We start from the raw sequence: 20,066 nt of genomic DNA, 5'->3' as shown, positions 1-20,066 counted from the left end.
ACCTCTACACACCCACAGCAGGCACAATGCCCATGATGAAATTCTACTGCCAGTGTGGTGACCAAACAGCTACACATGGTCACCACATCATCTGGTGCAAGCAAGCAGATGAGTGCTGGCTAGTGTGTAATGGCAACCACCTATTAGTAAGCAAGCAACTTTTGAAACATTTAAAAGATGCATACATTCTATTTGTGGCTAACATACTGGAAAACATACTAGTCACAATCAAGGCTTCTGAAAGGACTTCAGTTGCTGGTGACAAATGTTCTCCTTTGACTACCACTTGTGCCCACCTTCCCTGCTCCCAGACTTTGAAGCTTCTCTGCATTGTGGCAGGTGATTAGTATTCCAAGGTGAGCAAATACATCCTCCTGCCACTTCTGGCGTACTGGTAGCCAGACAATGGAAACTCCTCACACCCAGCTGCCACGGTCCACTCCTGTCCACCACAGACTTCTTCTGACCACCACTTCTGCCCAACATCTCTGCCTCTAGACTTTTAGCCTGCAGGTTTTCATAACCACTGCACACTCTAGATGACATGTAAAATGAAGAATGCTTAAATGTGAAGAAATCTTCTCTTACAACTCCAGCGTTGATAAACACCTAAGTCTCCACACCCTTTTGTTCTCTTACATCCATACTGCAATACTTGTGGCAAGGCAAGAGTGACGAGGGGAGCACCAAAGACATATCTTAAAAACGTTCCTAACAAAACTTATTTATTTATTTATTACATTTCTATACCGCCCAAGAGCCGGAGCTCTCTGGGTGGTTCAGTGGCAAAACCTACAGTTGTTCATGAGCTATGGTTGAACTGAACACACAAAACCTTGGAAATCATTTTTTCAATCATAACACCAGCCCCCTTTCATACCAGAAGGTGTCTTGGGAGAAGGGACCAGCACATGTGTGACTAGTGATGTAGGACAGGAGCCTAATTGGGATACACATGTGACTGTTGAACCACAGGGCTCTGGGACCTGTCAGTCAACCGCCTGAGTGCTCAGACCTGTGAGATATTACGCATGCCAAATCAGATTTCCCCCCTCATGCCTTAGTGAAAACAGCTAAGTAAAGGCCAACAGTATAGGGGTTAACAGTTTGGCACCCATAGCCTCCACCCCATATCTCACTTACCATTCTGCCACCCCTGCCTGGTGCCACTGTCAGCAGTGAAGGAGATAACCAGCAGTCATGTGTGCATCAACAGTCACATGTGCATCTGAATGGGCTCCTGCCCTTCTACACATGTGCTGGTCCCTTTGCCCAAGGCGTGTCTGGTTTGAAGGGGGGCTGGCGTTATGGTTGAAAAATTATTTTCCAGCTTTTGTAGGTTTTGCCACCAATTTAGATCTCTATGGAACAAAGTATTTAAGTACAGAATTATAGACATACAGTCTACATGTTGTTTCATGAAGAGAAAGCAAGAAGAGAGTTTGAATCAACACAGTTTGAACTGTATTACTTGAAGAATGTTGAGGGCACATAGTAGGATTAGGTAAAAGGACGTGACAGTGATTTTCTGTAATGAATCTTGAGAAATACCATGTATAGGTAAGCTTATTTCATGCCTGAAAATCAAGAAATCATTCCTTAATCCATGCTGAAGGGCGAGGTATACTTCACTGGATTCTCCTTTGCATCAATACAGCCTACATCAACTACAAAACTATAGCCAGATGGTACTTGATCTTAAGAGTTGTAAGATCTTAAGAGTTGTAAGCAAGAACAAGCAACACAGAGAATTTTCCATACTATACTTGGCTTTACAAAACAATTTCACGACATCTTCCATTCCTTAGGATTCACATAGAGTAAAAACCTTTTAGAAAACCTAAGGCAGTTTTGTGTCCACATTTGATATGAATCACTTCTGATATCAGCCAAATATACCACCCCACTGAAAAGCACATATATTCAGAGATGTTCCCACACCAAAGGGAGGTAGGCTATAGGTTTGCAGTAGCGGCCTTCACCTGAGTAGTTCCACATAATATGTGCATTTGTTCCTGTCAAACAGGTCTGCACAGTAACTCTGAAGAGGAAAAGGTGGACATGACTCCCACTCCCAATGTTTGCACTGAATACATGATGCCAGTCTAGCAAAGAGACTATGCACACAGCTCAGGTGTTGGATGTGCAGACGCAGCAATAGGAAATCTTGTTGATCGCACATTAATGTGTGCAGGAACATATCAGGAAGATGATTTGTGCTCTTCTTACACCAGACAATAATCTTTATTGTACATAAACACCTAAAAGTAAGTGCATCCATACTTTTCCAACAACCAACAAATACAGATTTTTAATAAATAAATAAATACTGCTACTTGAAGTGTGGTTTACAGCTGCAAGCCTGGGTGGTGTTTGCACTTGATCAAAATGAACAGGAAACTTTCCCTATTAGATAGTGCTTTGTTAATTCCACATGCCTGAGCTTGGCATTGTGAAGAAAAGCCACTGACTTCGATTTATTACAAGTTGACAAAGTGTTTTTACAGTAATTTTTCCTGTGAATAATAGAACTGGTGTTTGGAACACCCTGTGAAACAGAAGCAAGGGGTTCTTGGCCTTTCTGTTTACAGTTATGCCGCCACTTCTCATGCTGAGGGAAACTAAGGGAATTGTTAAAATTGTTCCAGTATGTATTTGAGCCTTTTTGGAGCATTATTATTCATACTATTACACTTAAGGCTGTACTATTTTTTTATATATAGTAAACTGTGTTTTGCAGAAGTACAAGGCCTAAACAACACACTAGGTGGACTGGAGAATTCCTCCCTCAGTCAAAACAGAAATAGGACATCTATTTTTAAAATTTATCCAACTTCTACATATAGTTTTATTTAGCAGCTATGCACAACACCGATTACCAGTTTCACAAATGCAGACTGACTGCCATCAGAAACCAAAAAGTAATATGTCCCATGCTGTGAACATCATCTTACAAAACCTTCCCTCAAGTATGTAGCGAAACGGCCTGCTAAGATGGTTGCGGGGGCAGGGTATGGGAGAGAACAGGATTTTATTCACAGCACTAAAGTAGCGCTAGCACAAATCCAGCATTAGTAGCGTAATACCTTCTCTCATGCAATGGATTGTGGGGTGGCCTTACTGTAAGCCCAGGAGAGGTAGGCAACATGGCGCACTCCAGATATTTTGAACGACAGACCCCATAATCCTTGACCTTTGGCCGTGCTGGCAGCGGCTTATAATATTTGTAGTCTAAAACATCTGGAGGGCACCAGATTCCCAACCTCTGCTGCAGGTGGATTATGTGTTTGCTTTTTAAAATGTGGTAAATATGCTTTAACACTAGAACTGAAATATGGAGATGGTAAGTGGAAATGCTATTAAATAGTGGGGGGTTGCTGCCTGGGATGGCGGCAATTTAAAAGGCTACATCAGCACTTCTGCTTCAGTGGTACAGCAGGGAGTCGTCAGGCCTTAAAATTAAGAATTAATTTGAATTCTTAAGAATTAATTTTAAATTAATATTTTAAAACCAGTTCTCAAAAGAATATGGACATTAAGAAGCATACAGCTCAGATGTCCACAAATTTGATTGCTACAGCAGTCCTACCCCCTCCCATAGGCCTACCCCCTTTCATTGAGTGTGACTAATCCCAAGGAGAGACACAGGGTCAGCCCCACAGCTGCACTATGCTTCTGAGGTACTTTAAGTGCCTCCAAAACATAATGGGACAAGTCCCAGCCCTCCTCTTAAACCCGATGATAGAAATAGTCCAAGCAGTGTGCTTTGAGGGGCCTTGAAAGCACTGCACAATGGCAGAAACAAACCCCAACACCTCCCTATGTACCTCACTGCATTTCTAAGGCACTCTAAGTACGTTGGAAACACCACATGGCTGCTGGAATGATCACATACACTCCACCCCAACACCATGCTTGGGAGGAGGGCTGGGACTTGCCCATGTTGTATTGCGCTTCCAAGGTACTCAGAAATGCAGCATAACTTTGGGCGGTATCATCTGCTCCACTTCCCCAGCTAAAAGTTTGGGAAGATTAGGGCTCTTCTAAATTGCAATGTAATCTGGAAGCTCCTGTAGAAGCTCAAAAGTACAGTACAACATAGACAAGCCCCAGCCCTCGTCCTGGGCTTGGAACTCTGTAGGGGGAATGGGGACATTTGGCATGACCTTTGCGGGAGGCGGGGGGGGGGAAAGGAAATGTGCAGGCTTATAGTCAATATACTGGATGGGGCCCAGGGGAGGGAGGGAAAGAACAGTTGAGGAGATATGCACCATAAAAATCTCCTCTCCCCGTGCTATATGTTTCCAAAGAAAGGAAAAAGGAATCTTTCTCCTTTCCCACTCTCCAAAACACTCACTCACTCTCTCTCTCTCTCAATATAATGTAATAACAGTCTTTGGTAGCCAGCCTCAAACTATAGTGCAGTTGAAGAAAGCCTTGAGGGATGGGAAAGGAAAAAAGGATTTTTACCTTTCCACCTCCTACACCCTCCATGACCTGTACAGTACTACAAGGCTCTTGTTCCAGGCTGGTTGGAAAAAGAAAAGTCCTAAGAGCTGAGGATGCACCACAATATTTTGTTGCTCGTCTATACTAATTTTTCAAGGATTTGGCAAGAGATAGTCTTGTAGCAGGAGAAAACATCTGGTTTCTCATTTTGTCCCCTTGTCCACATTCTCATTTCTCAGCCCATGATGTGTGTTCAGTTCTGTAGCCATATGTGCAAGAGACCAAAAGACAGTCCAGGTTAGCTTAATGTGGGTACATTAATCCACTGCCAATGTTAAAGGGGACTAATTGGAACACTCTGCAAAGAATTCCCCTCTATATTGGGAAAATATTTTTAGACAAAGCACAACACATTTTAGAAAAAGGTCTTTTCACAGTTTTATCATTATATTCTGGAATTACATTTCTACACCACCTCATAGCCTAAGCTAGTCAACAGATTCCAATCAAGCTAGGATCATCAACTACCATTAATTATATTTAGAAAGGAGAATGTGCAACTTGATTTCAAGATTTTTTAAATATACTAAAACAAACAAGTAAGAGTTCCAAGTTAGCTGAGAAGCAGGAAACTACAAAATGCAATGGTTACAAGAATGATCCCCCCCCAATCTTAGGAGTACTGAATTAAAAATCAAATATTATACGATAACTTGGAAATTCAGAAGACCAGAACAGCCTACATGGCAACATATGACAGCATCTCTAACCCTGCTAAGTTCTTGTCATACTAAGGTGACCTTTGAGTCCACCGCTCTAGTCTCTGCAGGCTATGTAGCCTTACATAACTGTTCCTTTGGTCTGCAAATTTCAAGTTCAACCTGACATTCAGTCAATGAAAAGGAAATATCTACCCATAGCCAATTTGAGCAAAAATAAATCTGACTAGATTAAGCAATACTGTTCATCTGGTGTTTTCTCCATGTTTATAAGGCTGGGGAGAGAAGATACTTAAGTGTATATTGCATTAATCCTCAGTCAGAGCTACACTAAAAATAAATAAATTCCTAAAGTGTGTATGTTTTATTTAAATGCTAGGGGGAAAGCTATATAACTATTAAATCCAACTTGTTTATACTGATAGGAAACTTACATTCATGAGATGAAGAACCATAACAAACAAGAATGTATTCATTTCCCCCTGAACAATTATGATGTAGTAGACCTATAACAGAAAAATGACAGAGGGCATAGCAAAATGGAGGGGAATGTAGTAAGACCTCAAAGTCCAGCTCCCCCCACCCCATAGTAGGAAGCATGATATTCACAGAAAATCTCCGAATAACTTTTGAAGAACATTAGCAAAACCAGACCTCAGCCTGCTGAGATGTGATCTCTTTTATGATAATCAATGCCACAGTGTCAAACAGATCTCACAACCTCTCTACACATAAAATAAACTGCTTTTAAGAAAGGGAGTTTGAACATTTGTCCTTACGTAAACAGAATAATTACTTTTTATTTTATAAGCAAAGGGCAGTATCCAATACTGTCACTGAGGTCCTGCTTGTTCTGTTGCACAAGCAGGACACACCACTTGTTTCTGGATTTGCTTGTTTCTGGATAGGGGTAGATCAGTGGTGCTTCCTTCTGCACAAAGCTAGTTTGTGGTTGCTTTTTTAATACCTAGCTCCCTGCTGCACCAGCGGTGGTGGGTCCCACTAGAACACTGACAGACTTTGATAATGCCCAAATGTCTTTATTTCCATCCAGTGACCAAATACATAACCAGAAGCATACAACATTCTAGAGAGAATTGATTAAAGTGTTTTACGATAAAAAAAAATCCCGGCTACATAAGAGCTGCCAATGCATTCCATATATTTATTAACCATCCCTTGGCCCTCATAGTAAATCATTATTGTACTGTATTCTTAAAATGGGATTGATAGTATATTATAATTCACAGAGAATTTAAGGTTAGGATGCATGCTGTTTCCACTAACAGTGTTGTGCTATTACAGAAAGAAGGTGAGATGCGGTGACCATCTCCTAATTATTTTCTTGCTTTTTAAATCATTTGTCAGTAAAATTTAAAGAAGAGTAACAAAATTGCTTTAAACCAAGTCAGACTATTTGTCTATTAAAACCAGTATTGTCTGCTATGATTGGCAGTAGCTCTCCCAAGTCTCAGGCACAAGTTTTTCACATCACCTACTCCCCAATCCTTTTTAACTAGGTATGCCAGAGACTGAACCTGGGATCTTCTGAATGCAATGCATGACCTCTACCACTGAACTACAGTCCCTCTCCACATACAATGGCATATACTTGACATAAGAAGGTAGTACTGGGGGATAATTTTACTCTATGGCCTTTTGCTTATGGGGTGCCTCCTCTCCCCCACCCCATACTTTTTATCTTCTCCTCGAAATTGCTGAGTAAGGTCATCTGAATGTTTGGGTTGAAGAGTCATCGGTATTCTGATGACACTCAGCTCTACCTCTTGTTTCCAACAGCTGATCTCAGGAAGCCAGTGGAATCTGAAGCAATGTGTGGAGGCAGTATTAGGCTGAATGAGGATGAACAAACTGAAATGCAATCTAAACAGAACAAAAATGCTGTTGGTTGGATTTCCGCTGTTTTGGATACAGTTGTGCTCTCCCATCACCCACCCACTCACTCAACAGAAAAACCAAATACACAATTTCTGGGTTGTCTTGAGTCAGGCATTATCTGTGGCCTAGGTGCTCAGTAGCTAGAAGTGTCTTTTACCAACTGTGGGTGGTTTGCCAACTACAAACCTACACAGACAAGGCAGATGTAGTCATGGTTACCCATGTACTGGCTACATCCAGAATGCACTAGTGTAAGGCTGTCTTTAAAAGCAGTTGGTTCAAAATGTGGCTGCTAGGATGCTGGTAGGAGCAAGACAGTCAGCACATATTAAGTCTATCATACACCAATTGCCCTGGTCTCAATATAAAGTGATAAGTCTTTAAGGCCTTTAAAGTGTTAAATGGCCTGGGAGCGGGTTATCTTACATCACTACCTGCATCCATATGAACTCATCTGAGCCCTGAGTTTGGCATTACAGGCCCTGCTCTTTGGCTTATCATTTGGTACCAGGGACAGGACCTTTTGAGTGGTGTTCACCACACTGGTGAACCTCTCCCTGGGGAGGTATGCCAAGTCCCCTATCTGCTACATCTATATAGGCTCTGAAACCATTTATCTCCCCGAAAGCATTTTATGTCTAGTTTTACTGTTTGTCACTGGTTCTTGAACGTTCATATACTAATGTATTTTGATTTCAATTGTGATGGATTGTTGGAATTATTTACTGTTGTTTATTCTGACATGTGAGCTGCTTTGAAAAGAGGCTACAATTGATGAGGATATTATTATTATTATTATTATTATTATTATTATTACTTAATGTACACATTACACTATGAATTAAACTTAGTAGCTTTCAGAAGCAATAGGAGCAAGCAGTTTGTTAACTAATAGTTGCTGAAGCAATTTAATTTTTGCAGGAGAAGGTTAATTAGAGCTTTCTGCTAAGTTGACATACATGTAACCAAACCAGGTCATGCCACAGTGAAACTGATGAGCCTCCCTCTGTTATGTAATTCACCCAGAAATGGGCTTAGTCGTGCCTTTCCACCCTTGCTGTCAACAGCTAACAATGAAACTGCAAATCAGATGTAGTCCAGTGAGAAACATGCCCACAGCTGTCAAATAATAAAGCTCGTGAAGCTCTGAAAAGAGAATTTAAACTACTAGAAACAATAAAAAGAATGATTCTACATGCAACTTTACTTCCTGCATGACCAGTGCCATCTAACTGAGCTGCTTGTGCAAAAGCCTCTGGAGAATTAATAGGACACAAAGTGAAGACTTCATTGTTAATCCAGCTACCCTCTCTGCTGCTAATTATTCAGATATGCAGTTACAGTGGCGACACAAGTTAATTACCATCCTGTAGCAGAAGTTATAATACCATAAGTCAATTTCCTCACTGTAGCGCATGACATTAACACTGCATGATGTCATGGCTGAGCAGAAGTTAGCTCATGTCAGCACTGTGTATTCCACTGTTTTTCCACTGCTGTTCTCCCCAATATGATTCACTTTCATTATTTATTAGACTTGTCTCACTAACCCATAGCAACAGTTCCGAATAATGATAGGAATCTGTCAGCGTACAATTGTATTTCTCAAGACAATAACCACCCTTCCTGGAAATGTCAATATGTCAATTGAGGCTAACATATCTCTCAATAAACCAATATTTTGTGAAAACAAAAACAAACAAACAAAAAACACGCATACTATGCCAGAATTTTCATTCTACAGAAATCCTCTAATAATAATCTTGGATAGTAAAGTTCATTGTCTCTTCATTAATATGCTCATTAAAAGCACATGGGGGGAACGGGGGGGGGGAGGGGAATCAACATAGCTTTTGGGTTCAGTGAAATGACTGTTCTATGTAGTTGGATTTAACTCTCCTATATTAACTGTGATTCTAGAAAGTGACATTTTCACTCAGTTTCACTATCACCGCAATGCCTTGGGGGTGACAAGAGCCCATATTTTGTTGTTGCCATACAATAGAAAGACATACAGTAGGGCAGGCAGTAGTTTTAATTGGACCAACTTGCTTGGTGAGTATGTGTGCAAACATACTTCAGACATGTTAGCATGTCTACAAAAACATCAAACCTACTTGGACAATATACTCCAAATTCATCTTCCTAGACAATGTGACATTTTGACTTAAAATTCTTTCAGATTATTTCTAGGTCTTGTATCACACAAAGAGTTTAACAGGTTAAAGGAACTTAAAGTGATTTTAACTCATCCAACTTTTCTATAAGATGAAGGCCAACACTTTTACTAGCTCCTCATTTCCAATTTGCAATTGTCATCTTTCTATTTTAAGAAATAAAAAATAAATAAGTGCACATACATTAAGTACATTTATATCCCACGTCTTCCATCACAGATCTCAAGGGGGTTATATGGAGCTTCCTGCTGGTCTCCCATCAAGGCACTGACCAGATCCAGATTGGCTTAACTTCAGCAAGTTGACTGTATCATTTATTTATTTATTTATTTAATTACATTTATATACCTCCCCACAGCCGAAGCTCTCTGGGTGGTTTATGTGCCCTTAGACCATGCACCTTCCACACACCTTCCATCTTGCTAATATTCCATAGTCTGGGGCGCTGCCTCCACTGGCTACATTGCCTCCCCAACCTTTTTGCAGGAGCGTTGTTGTATGGGGGCAGGAGGGGAAAGAGCAGTGGGAAGAAATGTAGTGTATGGGCAATGCTACCAGCTGTTCTCTACTCCCAAGAACTGTGCCACATCTCAACTGCCTCACACTTTCAAAGAATGTGCTGCCTTTCTGCTGCTGTCATGATCTGGTGGGGTAATCATTGCTGAGGTTGGGAGAGCCCAGCCCCTCACTCTACCACCCCACTATACAGTAGGCCTTAATTCTAGCCCTCCAGGTGTGGCCATCATGTTACCTTTGCAGGCAAGATCAGTGGTCTTTGTTCAGTAGTGGGATCATGTTCCAACTCCTAGGTAGTCTACTCAGCCGGGCTCCAACTCAAATGACTCAAGGACTGAGAAAATCCTTCAAAGGTATGCAATTGTTGTGTCTACATTTGGGCAAAATTGGATTATTCAAGGCACAATGTTGTAACTGGCTTTAGTTCTTGCTTTCAACACTCCCCAAGGAGAAGTTGGTACTGAGCCTTAGCCTGATGGTTTCAAAATCTAACAGTCATTGGACTATTTTGTGGAAGAGTCTGAAATCTCAAACAAGTTGTGGTATTGCTTCATCTAATGTGCCCCAGGGGGATTTCGCTTAAACGAGAGGATGTGGACATGGACTTTGCATGGGTTTTGTACTGTATGGAGCACCAATTTGTTGATTTTAGGTACTTGTTGTTTCACATTTTAGTTCTTGGGCGTTTCCGTGCTGGATTCCAGCTTTCAAATACCATTATTGAGTGTTCTAAATGTGAATTTCTGAGTTTGTTATGAGATAAGTGGGTTTTTTTTAAAAAACAACAACTGTGAGGACCACCAAGAAAAATGTGAAAAACAAAACAAAACGTAAGAGCACTCGTCTCACCAATACAATATTTTTTTAAGAAAGTAAAAGTTAAAAAGCCTTCAAATGATTTCGTTCTAAGCTTGGGAAAGGGAATGACTGCCAGACTCTCAACAAGATTTGAAACAGCAGCAATCAGTGATGCGGGACATCCTCCAGACCATTTTCTTCCTGATTCTTACTGAGAAGACAGGCAGAACACCATCAAGCTAGTTTACCTGCTACTTTGAATCCCAAATTGCACAGATATTTCTAAGTATGTTGCAACCTGTTTCCATCAAACTGTTAATTGGATATCCTTCCCCTTTCACACTGCAGGCACAGCAATAATCCACATTCTAAATCTGTAAGCAATATGAATATATATATCATTAAACACGAGATCCACATAATTTTTTTTATCTGAGTGGGTGAGGCAAATAATGTCCATTGACAAGTTGTTCCAGAATGATAGCGCCTATGTAACCTAAACTGTAATGTAAAAAAACCACCCGAAATTCAAAAGAAGCAGCCAGACATCAGTATGAAGTCCAAATGCATAATATTGGCTTAAGTAATATTGGCTTAAATATTTTCTATTTCTATGTAAAAGAACTTTTTATCAGATATTTACAGCTGACTTGGATGATTGATATCAAGTTTTCTTCCTAACACTGCTACTACACAAAAAAACACAGCAGCTTAATACATAGAAATGACATGTGACAGGGTTTCCTAAAACATTTCTATTTTGGACCTCACAAGCTAAATTGCTTTTGCTGGCCCTTTCCACCTCTCAGCATGGTTGACAGACAAATTGATCGAAACATTGGAAAATAATATCCTTGCAAAATTTCTCTGGGTGAGTTTTCACTCTTTTGAATTTTTCATACAAGAACAAAATGAAAGATTGCCTCCTTGATTTTTCCTCCATTATGTGTCCCAATCTTATGTAGTACAGGAACATACAATACTTCAAACAGCAACAATACATTGTAAACAAAATGTATAACATTTTTCATAGAACACCCAGGCCATATGGAGTTAAGAGGCTGAGTAGCAGGCTTCCTTGCCCTACAGATTACGTTGTTCAATTATAATGAATTCATACATTTGAAGTTGCCTTAGGGCCTCTCATTAGACTTAGAGGTATTTATTACAGGAAATATTGCTTGTATCATTTAAGAAGCAAGATGGCTAGATGATTTGATTAGAAATGTTGACAGTTGAGAGGTATAAAAAAACGCATTGACACATTTTTTCTACTTTAATATTAGGATCCTTCATTTTTTATGAATTCTTTAACCCTTTATGACCTTTATAACATTGCCCCACCAGAAACCTTCCCTATTGTGTCTACCACTCGAACACATTTGTATCTTCCTCAACTCAGACTGTTTTTGTTTAGAAACTCAATAAGATCACTTTGACAACTGAAGCGATATAAATCCTACGTTTCCATTTAAGGCAAAGCATATATTTTAATATACTGCAAGTGTACATGTCTGAATCTATGAAAAGAGCTGCACACGTATGCAGTAGATAGCTGAAAAGATTGTGCTCTCATCTTTAAGTGGATCTACTTTCTGTAGTTTTGATGCCACAAACCCTCAGGCTCTTATAGAATTTTTAAATTAGTTTCTATTACTGTATAGGAAAGGCAGAATCCTCATGCATTTAAATTCAGACCTCATGAAAATTCTTATTAACTAAATTATTTTCCTTGGTACTAGCAGGTCAAGAATCAATGAATAGTCAATTTCTTTTGGTTCAAATTAAACATCATAAAAAGATGTGATAGCTCCTCAGCAGTGCAGATAAAAAATTAGGGTATAAGTGCGATCTTTTCAGAAAAGTTACCAAAGAAGAAAAGTAATTTTATTCTACAGAATAGCAGCATCAGGAAATGCATGTTTGGCACTTCTCAATCAAGTCATTAAAAAGCATTTACAAACTTCAAACCATCCTGGCTTGGATTGGGCCCCAAGGGAAAAAAAGCCTATCAAATGGGTGCTCAATGAGAATCTGGTAGCAGGAAGTCAGGTAAACAGGAGCACAGCAAGCCAGAGATCAATAACAGCTATAAAGAGCTGCTAAGCTGAAATAGTTCCTTATGAAAGGAATTGTTGTTCTAGCAAGACACTAGCAGCAGGTGAGACCATAAGTAGGCTGATCTGATCAGGTCACTCAGAAGTCCCACCTCCCACTGGATACTAAATGCAGCCCATACTCATTTATGTAGCCTTAAACTCCTATGTGACTGAGGGACCTGGGAGGCTTTGGGAGATCCATTCTTGGAGGCAATGGATGGTGCTAGGGCCAAGCCCTTGCATCTGAGGAATGTGTCAGACTTCCCAAGGGTTCTCCCTGGAGTAGAGTGACCAGTGTCTCACTGGGCTTAGAGTCCTTTTTGAGGTGACGTGAGCAACCAGATCTGAGACCATGATGGAAATGTACCTAGGCACACAAACTGCATACTAGTTACCTTGCATTTAAGACGATTAATCCAGATTTGTCAGAGGACAGTGCTTGGAAATATGAGCCCTGTTCCACTAGAATAGAGCTTCAATTTGAGGCAGGCACACATCCCTCCCTCAAGAAGGCCCACTTAAAAGTGGGATTCACATTGAGCTCTACCTTTGCCTTACAGGTTTAATATCGTATTAAACCAAGATTAAAGCACCACTTCACAATTCGGATGCAATGGGAATGTTTGGTTTAAACAAACCATGATAGTAGTGTCAAAGTAATCATGAGGAGAGTCCACAATGGACACAGAGCATTTTGCCATTCTAGCATCCTTCTAAAATAACTATCTCATCATCTACACGCACACCTTTTCTTTAACCTAAGCATATCCAGTGCCAACAAGACTTTCTTCTTATATCTTAAGATTTGGCATTTCAGTGGTAAAGAAAGATTTTTAAAGTAATTGCTCAAATACTGCTCAAATAGTGTCAAATAATAGACAGGTATTATTAAAGCACTGATTTTACTAGGACCGAGATATAGATATGTTAATCATCAGATTTGATACTTATGCTAATTACAATGAAATCAACTTTTTAAAAAAGAATAAAAATACAGTAAAGTATCAGCAACTGTTTTAAAAGTCAATCTACAGTACAGTTGCAAAAGTAACCTTCACAGGGACACTATGAGCTTGATAGAATATTTTATAATATTGCACCGTGGTTAAACAATAACTGGTTAATTGACTAGTCATAAGAACAAAAGAACGTTAAAAGTGCCATGCTAGAAGTGCCATGCTAGTCAATTAATAATATTTGACCAGTCAATTGAGAGCATGCCAGCACACTATAATTTCTACAGTTCTCATCCACCTAGCGTTCCTATGCATGGCACTAGCATGGAATTCTTTCCAATTTGATCCTGATCCAATAACACTTACACTCTTTTAATGGTTCTACAACTATCCACAAAAATGCTGGTCTGACAAAATGAGTGGATGTAGCAATTATCCAGAAATGTTCTCCAGCAACATGAAGGAAAGAATGAGTCATAGCGGATATGAACAACTAATCCAGCTGGAACTTTGTTTTAAGGGCTTTGGTAGACCTGTCAAAATAAATGTGCAATTTCTATTTGGTTTTTGCAGGAACCTAATCTTCCCCATTAGCATCCATCTATAGTAGACCAGCTATATGTTCCTAACACACAGTTTATTTCTATTTAATAACTTTCTGGTTGCTTCCACACTAACAGACGAGCCTGGAACTGCCATCATTTTTCTCACACTTTTTAAACAGAGAATCCAGATTATGTTGTTGCCAGCCTATTCCATTCCATGTTCTCTGCTTTCCTCTGGTTTGCTATTTTCGAGATCTGATTTGTGGGGATTCCTTTGATTTAAAAGGTAACTGCAGCAACAGCCTGTTTAGTGCGGACTGCCAAAGAACAATTGTGGTTTATCAGGGATTCTACTTTAATATGGGAGAAGGGAATCTTTTTATTCACATTCCCTACAGGGATAACATACCAGGAGCCACATGGTAGTGATGAAGTTGGCCAGAGGGATGTGAACTGCTGGATAAGATAGTGCTACATTTTATGATGTGTGGAACCAGCATTTTAATTAGGGTGACCATATGAAAAGGACGACAGGGCTTCTATATCTTTAACAGTTGTACTGAAAAGGGAATTTCAGCAGGTGTCATCTGTATGCCTGCAATACCTGGTAAAATTCCCTCTTCATCATAAGTTAAAGCTGTAGGAGCCCTGCTCTCTTGACCAGATACAGAAGAGTAGGGCTCCTGCAGCTTTAACTGTTCTGATGAAGAGGGCATTTCACCAGGTGCTGCATGCATACAAATGACAGCTGCTGAAATTCCCTTTTCTATACATCTGTTAAAGATGTAGGAGCCCTGTCCTCCTTTCCATATTGTCACCCTACATGAACATGATTGCAGAAAAGCAATACCTCCACTATGAAAAGGCCCTAGAGTGGAAGCAACTTCTATACCTAACAAAGTGTTTAGTGTAACATGGAAGTTTATTCTTCCAGCATTTTAAAATATTAGTTGTTTCAATTAAACATATCACTTCAATTGTGAGTGAGTGGAGGTAGGGGAAGAGTGAAGGAAAAGAGTACTGGATTTGTGCGCTTTTCAAAGGACCTTTATTTCTTCTCAACTGTGTTTATAATTAGCATTATAAAATTGTACTTGGTAAAAGCTTTTAGCAAGAATCTGAATTTCCTTCATACACTTAGTTGACATACTATATATGTTTAGACAGAAATAAGTCTTATAACTGATTGGCTGGGGAACCCTGGGAGTTGTAGGACTTTTTTTGAATAAACATGAATAAGGTTGTATCTGTCTAAGCGTTAATAGGGTTGTATCTGTACTGAATTTTGCATCCCCTTATGCTTTTACAACCAACAGAAGTGAGAACCTGGACAATGTGTAGGCTTTGTTCTGAAGTATAATCTGATCCATGACAACCGCCAAAAGCCACACAATACAAAGAGTTCAAATGCTTTCATTATTTTCCTGTAAAATTACTCCTAAACCCGATTAATCCACACTCAAAAATCCAGAATCAATGCAGACAATTATAATGCAATTTACAATACTAAAAAGAAACAAGAATATAGTAGTACCAGTTTGTTACTCCACATGCATTGAAAAAGCATAAAACTGTGTGTAGATTGAAACAGAACCAATGCATTTAATTTAAAAATGGTTAATTAGCACTGAAACATGCAGCTCTTAAGGATTCCTTTTGAAATGGAGAACTATTCAGTCTTAGATATAGAACTATCAGTAGCATTCTTAACTAAAGGAATGACAAATACTAGAAAACCTCTACAATTTGGCTTCCGTATCTCTGAATTGGTATTTCAGTGACAGATGTTTGTTGCGGCAAAAACCTCTGTCAGAACAAAATTAGGTGATCTATCATTTTAAGATATGGTCTTCATATACTGTTTACTCGAAGATATCACTTGCCTCAAGCCAATTTTGACCAAGAACATTTTGTGATATGGAAGTGATTTGTATATCATCATTTTTGTGATAAATGTAGCTCTTGAACACAAAATAACCTACCATTCCACAGTATTACAGTTAAAACTTCTACACCAGTAAATCTGTACTACTGCTTTTATTACTACAAACATACTGTATCTAGACTCCAATGTATTTTCCTTTTTTATTTGTTCAATAGCAATCCACATTTGCCTGGCTTTAAAGTGGGGAACTTTGCTTTTCACCCACTGGATCCAGCCTTAAATCTCAAGATAGGTTTCTCTAGTTTTGGGGGCACAACCATGTACATGAGCTTTCCTCATAAACATATGTTTTTTCCTATCAATGCAAATCATTGGGACAAAATATGAGCACATGTGACTTTGAAACAAAGGTACATGTTTTATTCTCCTCAAAATTCTCTTTTTGCCCTATCCCCAAATTTCAGGTTCAGCAGAACAAAAGCACCAAAAACAAAATTAGGCACATGAAAGCCCACAGTTAGCAAAACTGTTATATTTACTAACAAAATATCACAGAGATAAATGGAAAAAATAGGAAACATTAGAAGTTGATGAACAAAAAGGCCCCATTCAACCCTTGGCAGTCTCACAAACCAACTAAGCCATATTATTTGGATATAACCAACTTAATTCCATTTAAAACAATGGACATAAGTCTCAAATGAAAGTGATATTGTTTTACAGAATTCAGAGGGTGGGGAAAAGGAACTGCACTTCTTTCTTATACTAAGTTTTCCAGAAACTCATTTCAAAAAAAATGTCCAATTTTGCATGTACAACTTCTTTCATCACTGTTATTATTGCCCTTAAAGCCCAGGTTATAATACATATACTCTATCTAATCTTTTCACTTCAGCCTTTTAAAATATGTAGTTTTAATGTTTGTATTGCTCCTTCTTTTATTATTTAAAGGAATTATTGTTTTAAATTATTGATGGCCTTTTTAACAGATCAGGCAGTTTATTTATTTAAACATTTGTATATGTCAATAATAAATAAATAATATATATCTGACTGTTTAAATGTATAAATAAATGTATATGTTCATAACAATAGGACACTGGAAAGTAAACACTATGTTAGTCAGCTAATGAAAGTGGTATTGTCACTTAAGCTTAAAATTTTAGGCACTAGGCCAGGTGATCTTCAGAGCATAATATCAAGTTTTGTTTTACAAACTTTTGTCTAAGTTTCTGGGCTGCAGATGCATACAAAACAACTTCATATGTTAGGTATTTTATCCAATGACAACAACAAAAAGATCCTATCAAAATCATTAAACTTGGAAAATCCAGCTAGGATCTCAGAATGAAACCTACTTTAGATACCAAATACAACAGACAATACAGTATGTGATGGATAACATCTTCTACTGACTGCAGGCTGCAAATACACAGCCTCTCATTGACAGGAATCTTGACATATTTGCCATCCAAATGTGCCGAGTGCATTGTCTGAAATAGGATGGTAAAAGCTCTCTGCAAAGTACAGAATACCAAATCAGCCAAATATGTTTCAAACACATGGTTTGCATTTGTAACTCTATCCATGAATAAAATATTGTGCAGTTAGTCCATATACACCTGTACATTAATTATTATTTTTATTCCTTTAAAAAAACATTTTCTTTGCCAAATCTACAGGATGGAAGCTTTGAATTGTCAGGATTCAAGCCACGTTTTTCAAGACTATCACATTCTTGGCGCAGCTGGTCTTAATACTTTTGTATATTTGTTCCAGATAACATTTTTTCTGGCAATCTCTTACTGCCCATTCGCTGCAGATTCAGCCAATATGATACCAAAGCGCAATGCCCTTAAGTGTTAACAGTGTTGGTTCCAGACTCAGCTCTTAAAGTAGCTGTAGAAGTATGCCCCTGGATTTGTAAGAGTTTCAAAAAAGGAGTGTTGCATCACCTCCAATTTTCTGGGCTCAACTATGCCCCCTGCCTTGTTTAGTATGGTCTAGGAGAGGTGTGGAGTAGACATATCTTTGGAGCCATGCATACATCTCCTCATTCTAAGAAACAGTTCACTATGTGAGTCTATGTATTAAATATGTGATATGAAACAATGAATCCACTGCCACTTAAATGTAAATGTCTTGTTTAGCATGTTTGCTTGGAAAAATGTGTTCTAGCTGCCTTAATTATAGCCACTCCCCTTAATCCTGGAACTTGAATCATGCATTAAGCTGCATAAAAATATTTTTAGACCCTCTGTTACTGTTTGATCAGTATATCAAGAACAAGTTATAATGTATTCATTATAGTTGTTTAGTCAGTGCTGATATTACAACAGAATCTTCATGATCACTAATTTCAATTTCTAAAACAACTACATGTTTTATAAAGGGGCTCAGGTTTTGCTTTTTTTAAAAAAAATGCTTTCCAGCCAAATCTTACAAAGGTTAGTGTGACTTTTGCTACTGACTCCAAGGTGGCTTTGACTTAGCCAGAATCTCCAGGACAGATCACTGATTGTTAGAAGAGAAGAGATCCAGGGTTTTTCTTATCATGCTCAAACATCCTTATTTAAACTTCTTTATTAAACTTCTCTAAGTCAAAGATAATTAACTATTATCTGTTAATATTTTCCTTTTTCTGGATTTACTCAAGATTTTCCCCAGGATAATTCATTCACTAGCTCCTTCCTTTTCTGTCACCTCTCTTCTATGTTTAAATTTAAGTTATAGGTTCTCTTGCTTACATGTTACCTTGGTCTTATCACATCTCTTCCGTGCTCAAAGACCATGCATATGACAACAGTATTTTTTGAAAAACTATCAAATGTAGTTTTAACTGACCAGCAAGCAAAACTAGAAAACTTTATAAAGCTTCTCCTCCTCTTCCATCATCATTATTATAATTAATATAATAATAATAATAATAATAATAATAATGATGATGACAGCTTAGAACAGTAAAATACATAAAACAGTTAAAATATTAAAAGCAATAAAAACATAAACAAAATAAAATAGCAATTAAAAACAGTAAAAGCCAACAATAACATCAGCAAGAACAACAATAGCAATAGCAGCAATAACAGTGCTCATCATGAGAAGGAGACGGAAAAGTAATAGGCTTTCAAGGCCTTCTTAAAATCCTGCAAGGATAGTGCATGGCAGACCTCTGATGGAAGTTTGTTTCAAAGGTGGAGCCACTGCAGAGAAGGCCCTCTCCTGTGTGATCACCCACCTAATTGCTCTCAGAGTTGGGCAAATGAGAAGGAGATCTTTCTGATCCAAAAGTGCAGGCAGACTGATATGGGTAAAGACAGTACTTCAAGTAACTTGGTCCCAAACCATTTTGAGCTTTAAAGTTCAAAACCAGCACTGTGAATTGGGCTTGGAAACACACTCCTCCTCCTCCTCCTCATAGCTATGGAAATGAAAATATTTACTTTTTTGCATTCAAGCTGGACTCGTAGATCAATAAGCTGACAAATGCCGACAATGGTAAGGAAACAGCACCATAGCACAGTGACTTTTAAGTAGATGGACAAGTGGCTGTCTGAAGCCACATGGTAAACCTAGCTTTAGCAACATCCCCTGCTTTCCCAAACTACCTAGTGGCTGCGGGAAAGTGGCAATACTGAGCCTCGTGATTGGGAAGTACAAAAAGCCAACTTTACAAATAATTCTATACACAACAAGATTTTATGTGGTTACTATATAATCCCTAGTTATCTGCTTCCACTTTATAAGGAAGGACCTCCCCAAATAGCAACAGACTGCCTCTAAGAAGCATCTCCTGGTTCCACCTGGATAAATATTGGGCAGTGCCTTATACTTATGTCTTCCTTTTACCTTAAGGGACTCTATAGCAGAATGCAACATCACAGTTTCGAGACCCAAGTCGTCGTTAAAATATTTTGCTAAGGTTCATTTTCCATGATAAACTGTTGCAAAAATATTCCATCTGTTTTCAAATTTTGTTAAAAGGCGCATATTATACAGCTCATTACAAATATTACTAACTCT

General features: G+C 38.6%; 1 protein-coding gene across 6 annotated transcripts in view; it reads right to left on the bottom strand.

Moving 5' to 3' along the window:
- The window catches only part of MGMT (O-6-methylguanine-DNA methyltransferase), a 226,452-nt gene that overhangs the window by 136,067 nt on the left and 70,319 nt on the right, over positions 1–20,066 (bottom strand). The window lies entirely within an intron of this gene.

Source organism: Elgaria multicarinata, chromosome 8 (assembly GCF_023053635.1).
Source record: "Elgaria multicarinata webbii isolate HBS135686 ecotype San Diego chromosome 8, rElgMul1.1.pri, whole genome shotgun sequence".
NCBI classification, from domain to species: domain Eukaryota; kingdom Metazoa; phylum Chordata; class Lepidosauria; order Squamata; family Anguidae; genus Elgaria; species Elgaria multicarinata.
The sequence above is the reverse complement of the archived record's forward strand: the minus strand, read 5'-3'. Positions and strand labels throughout refer to the sequence as shown.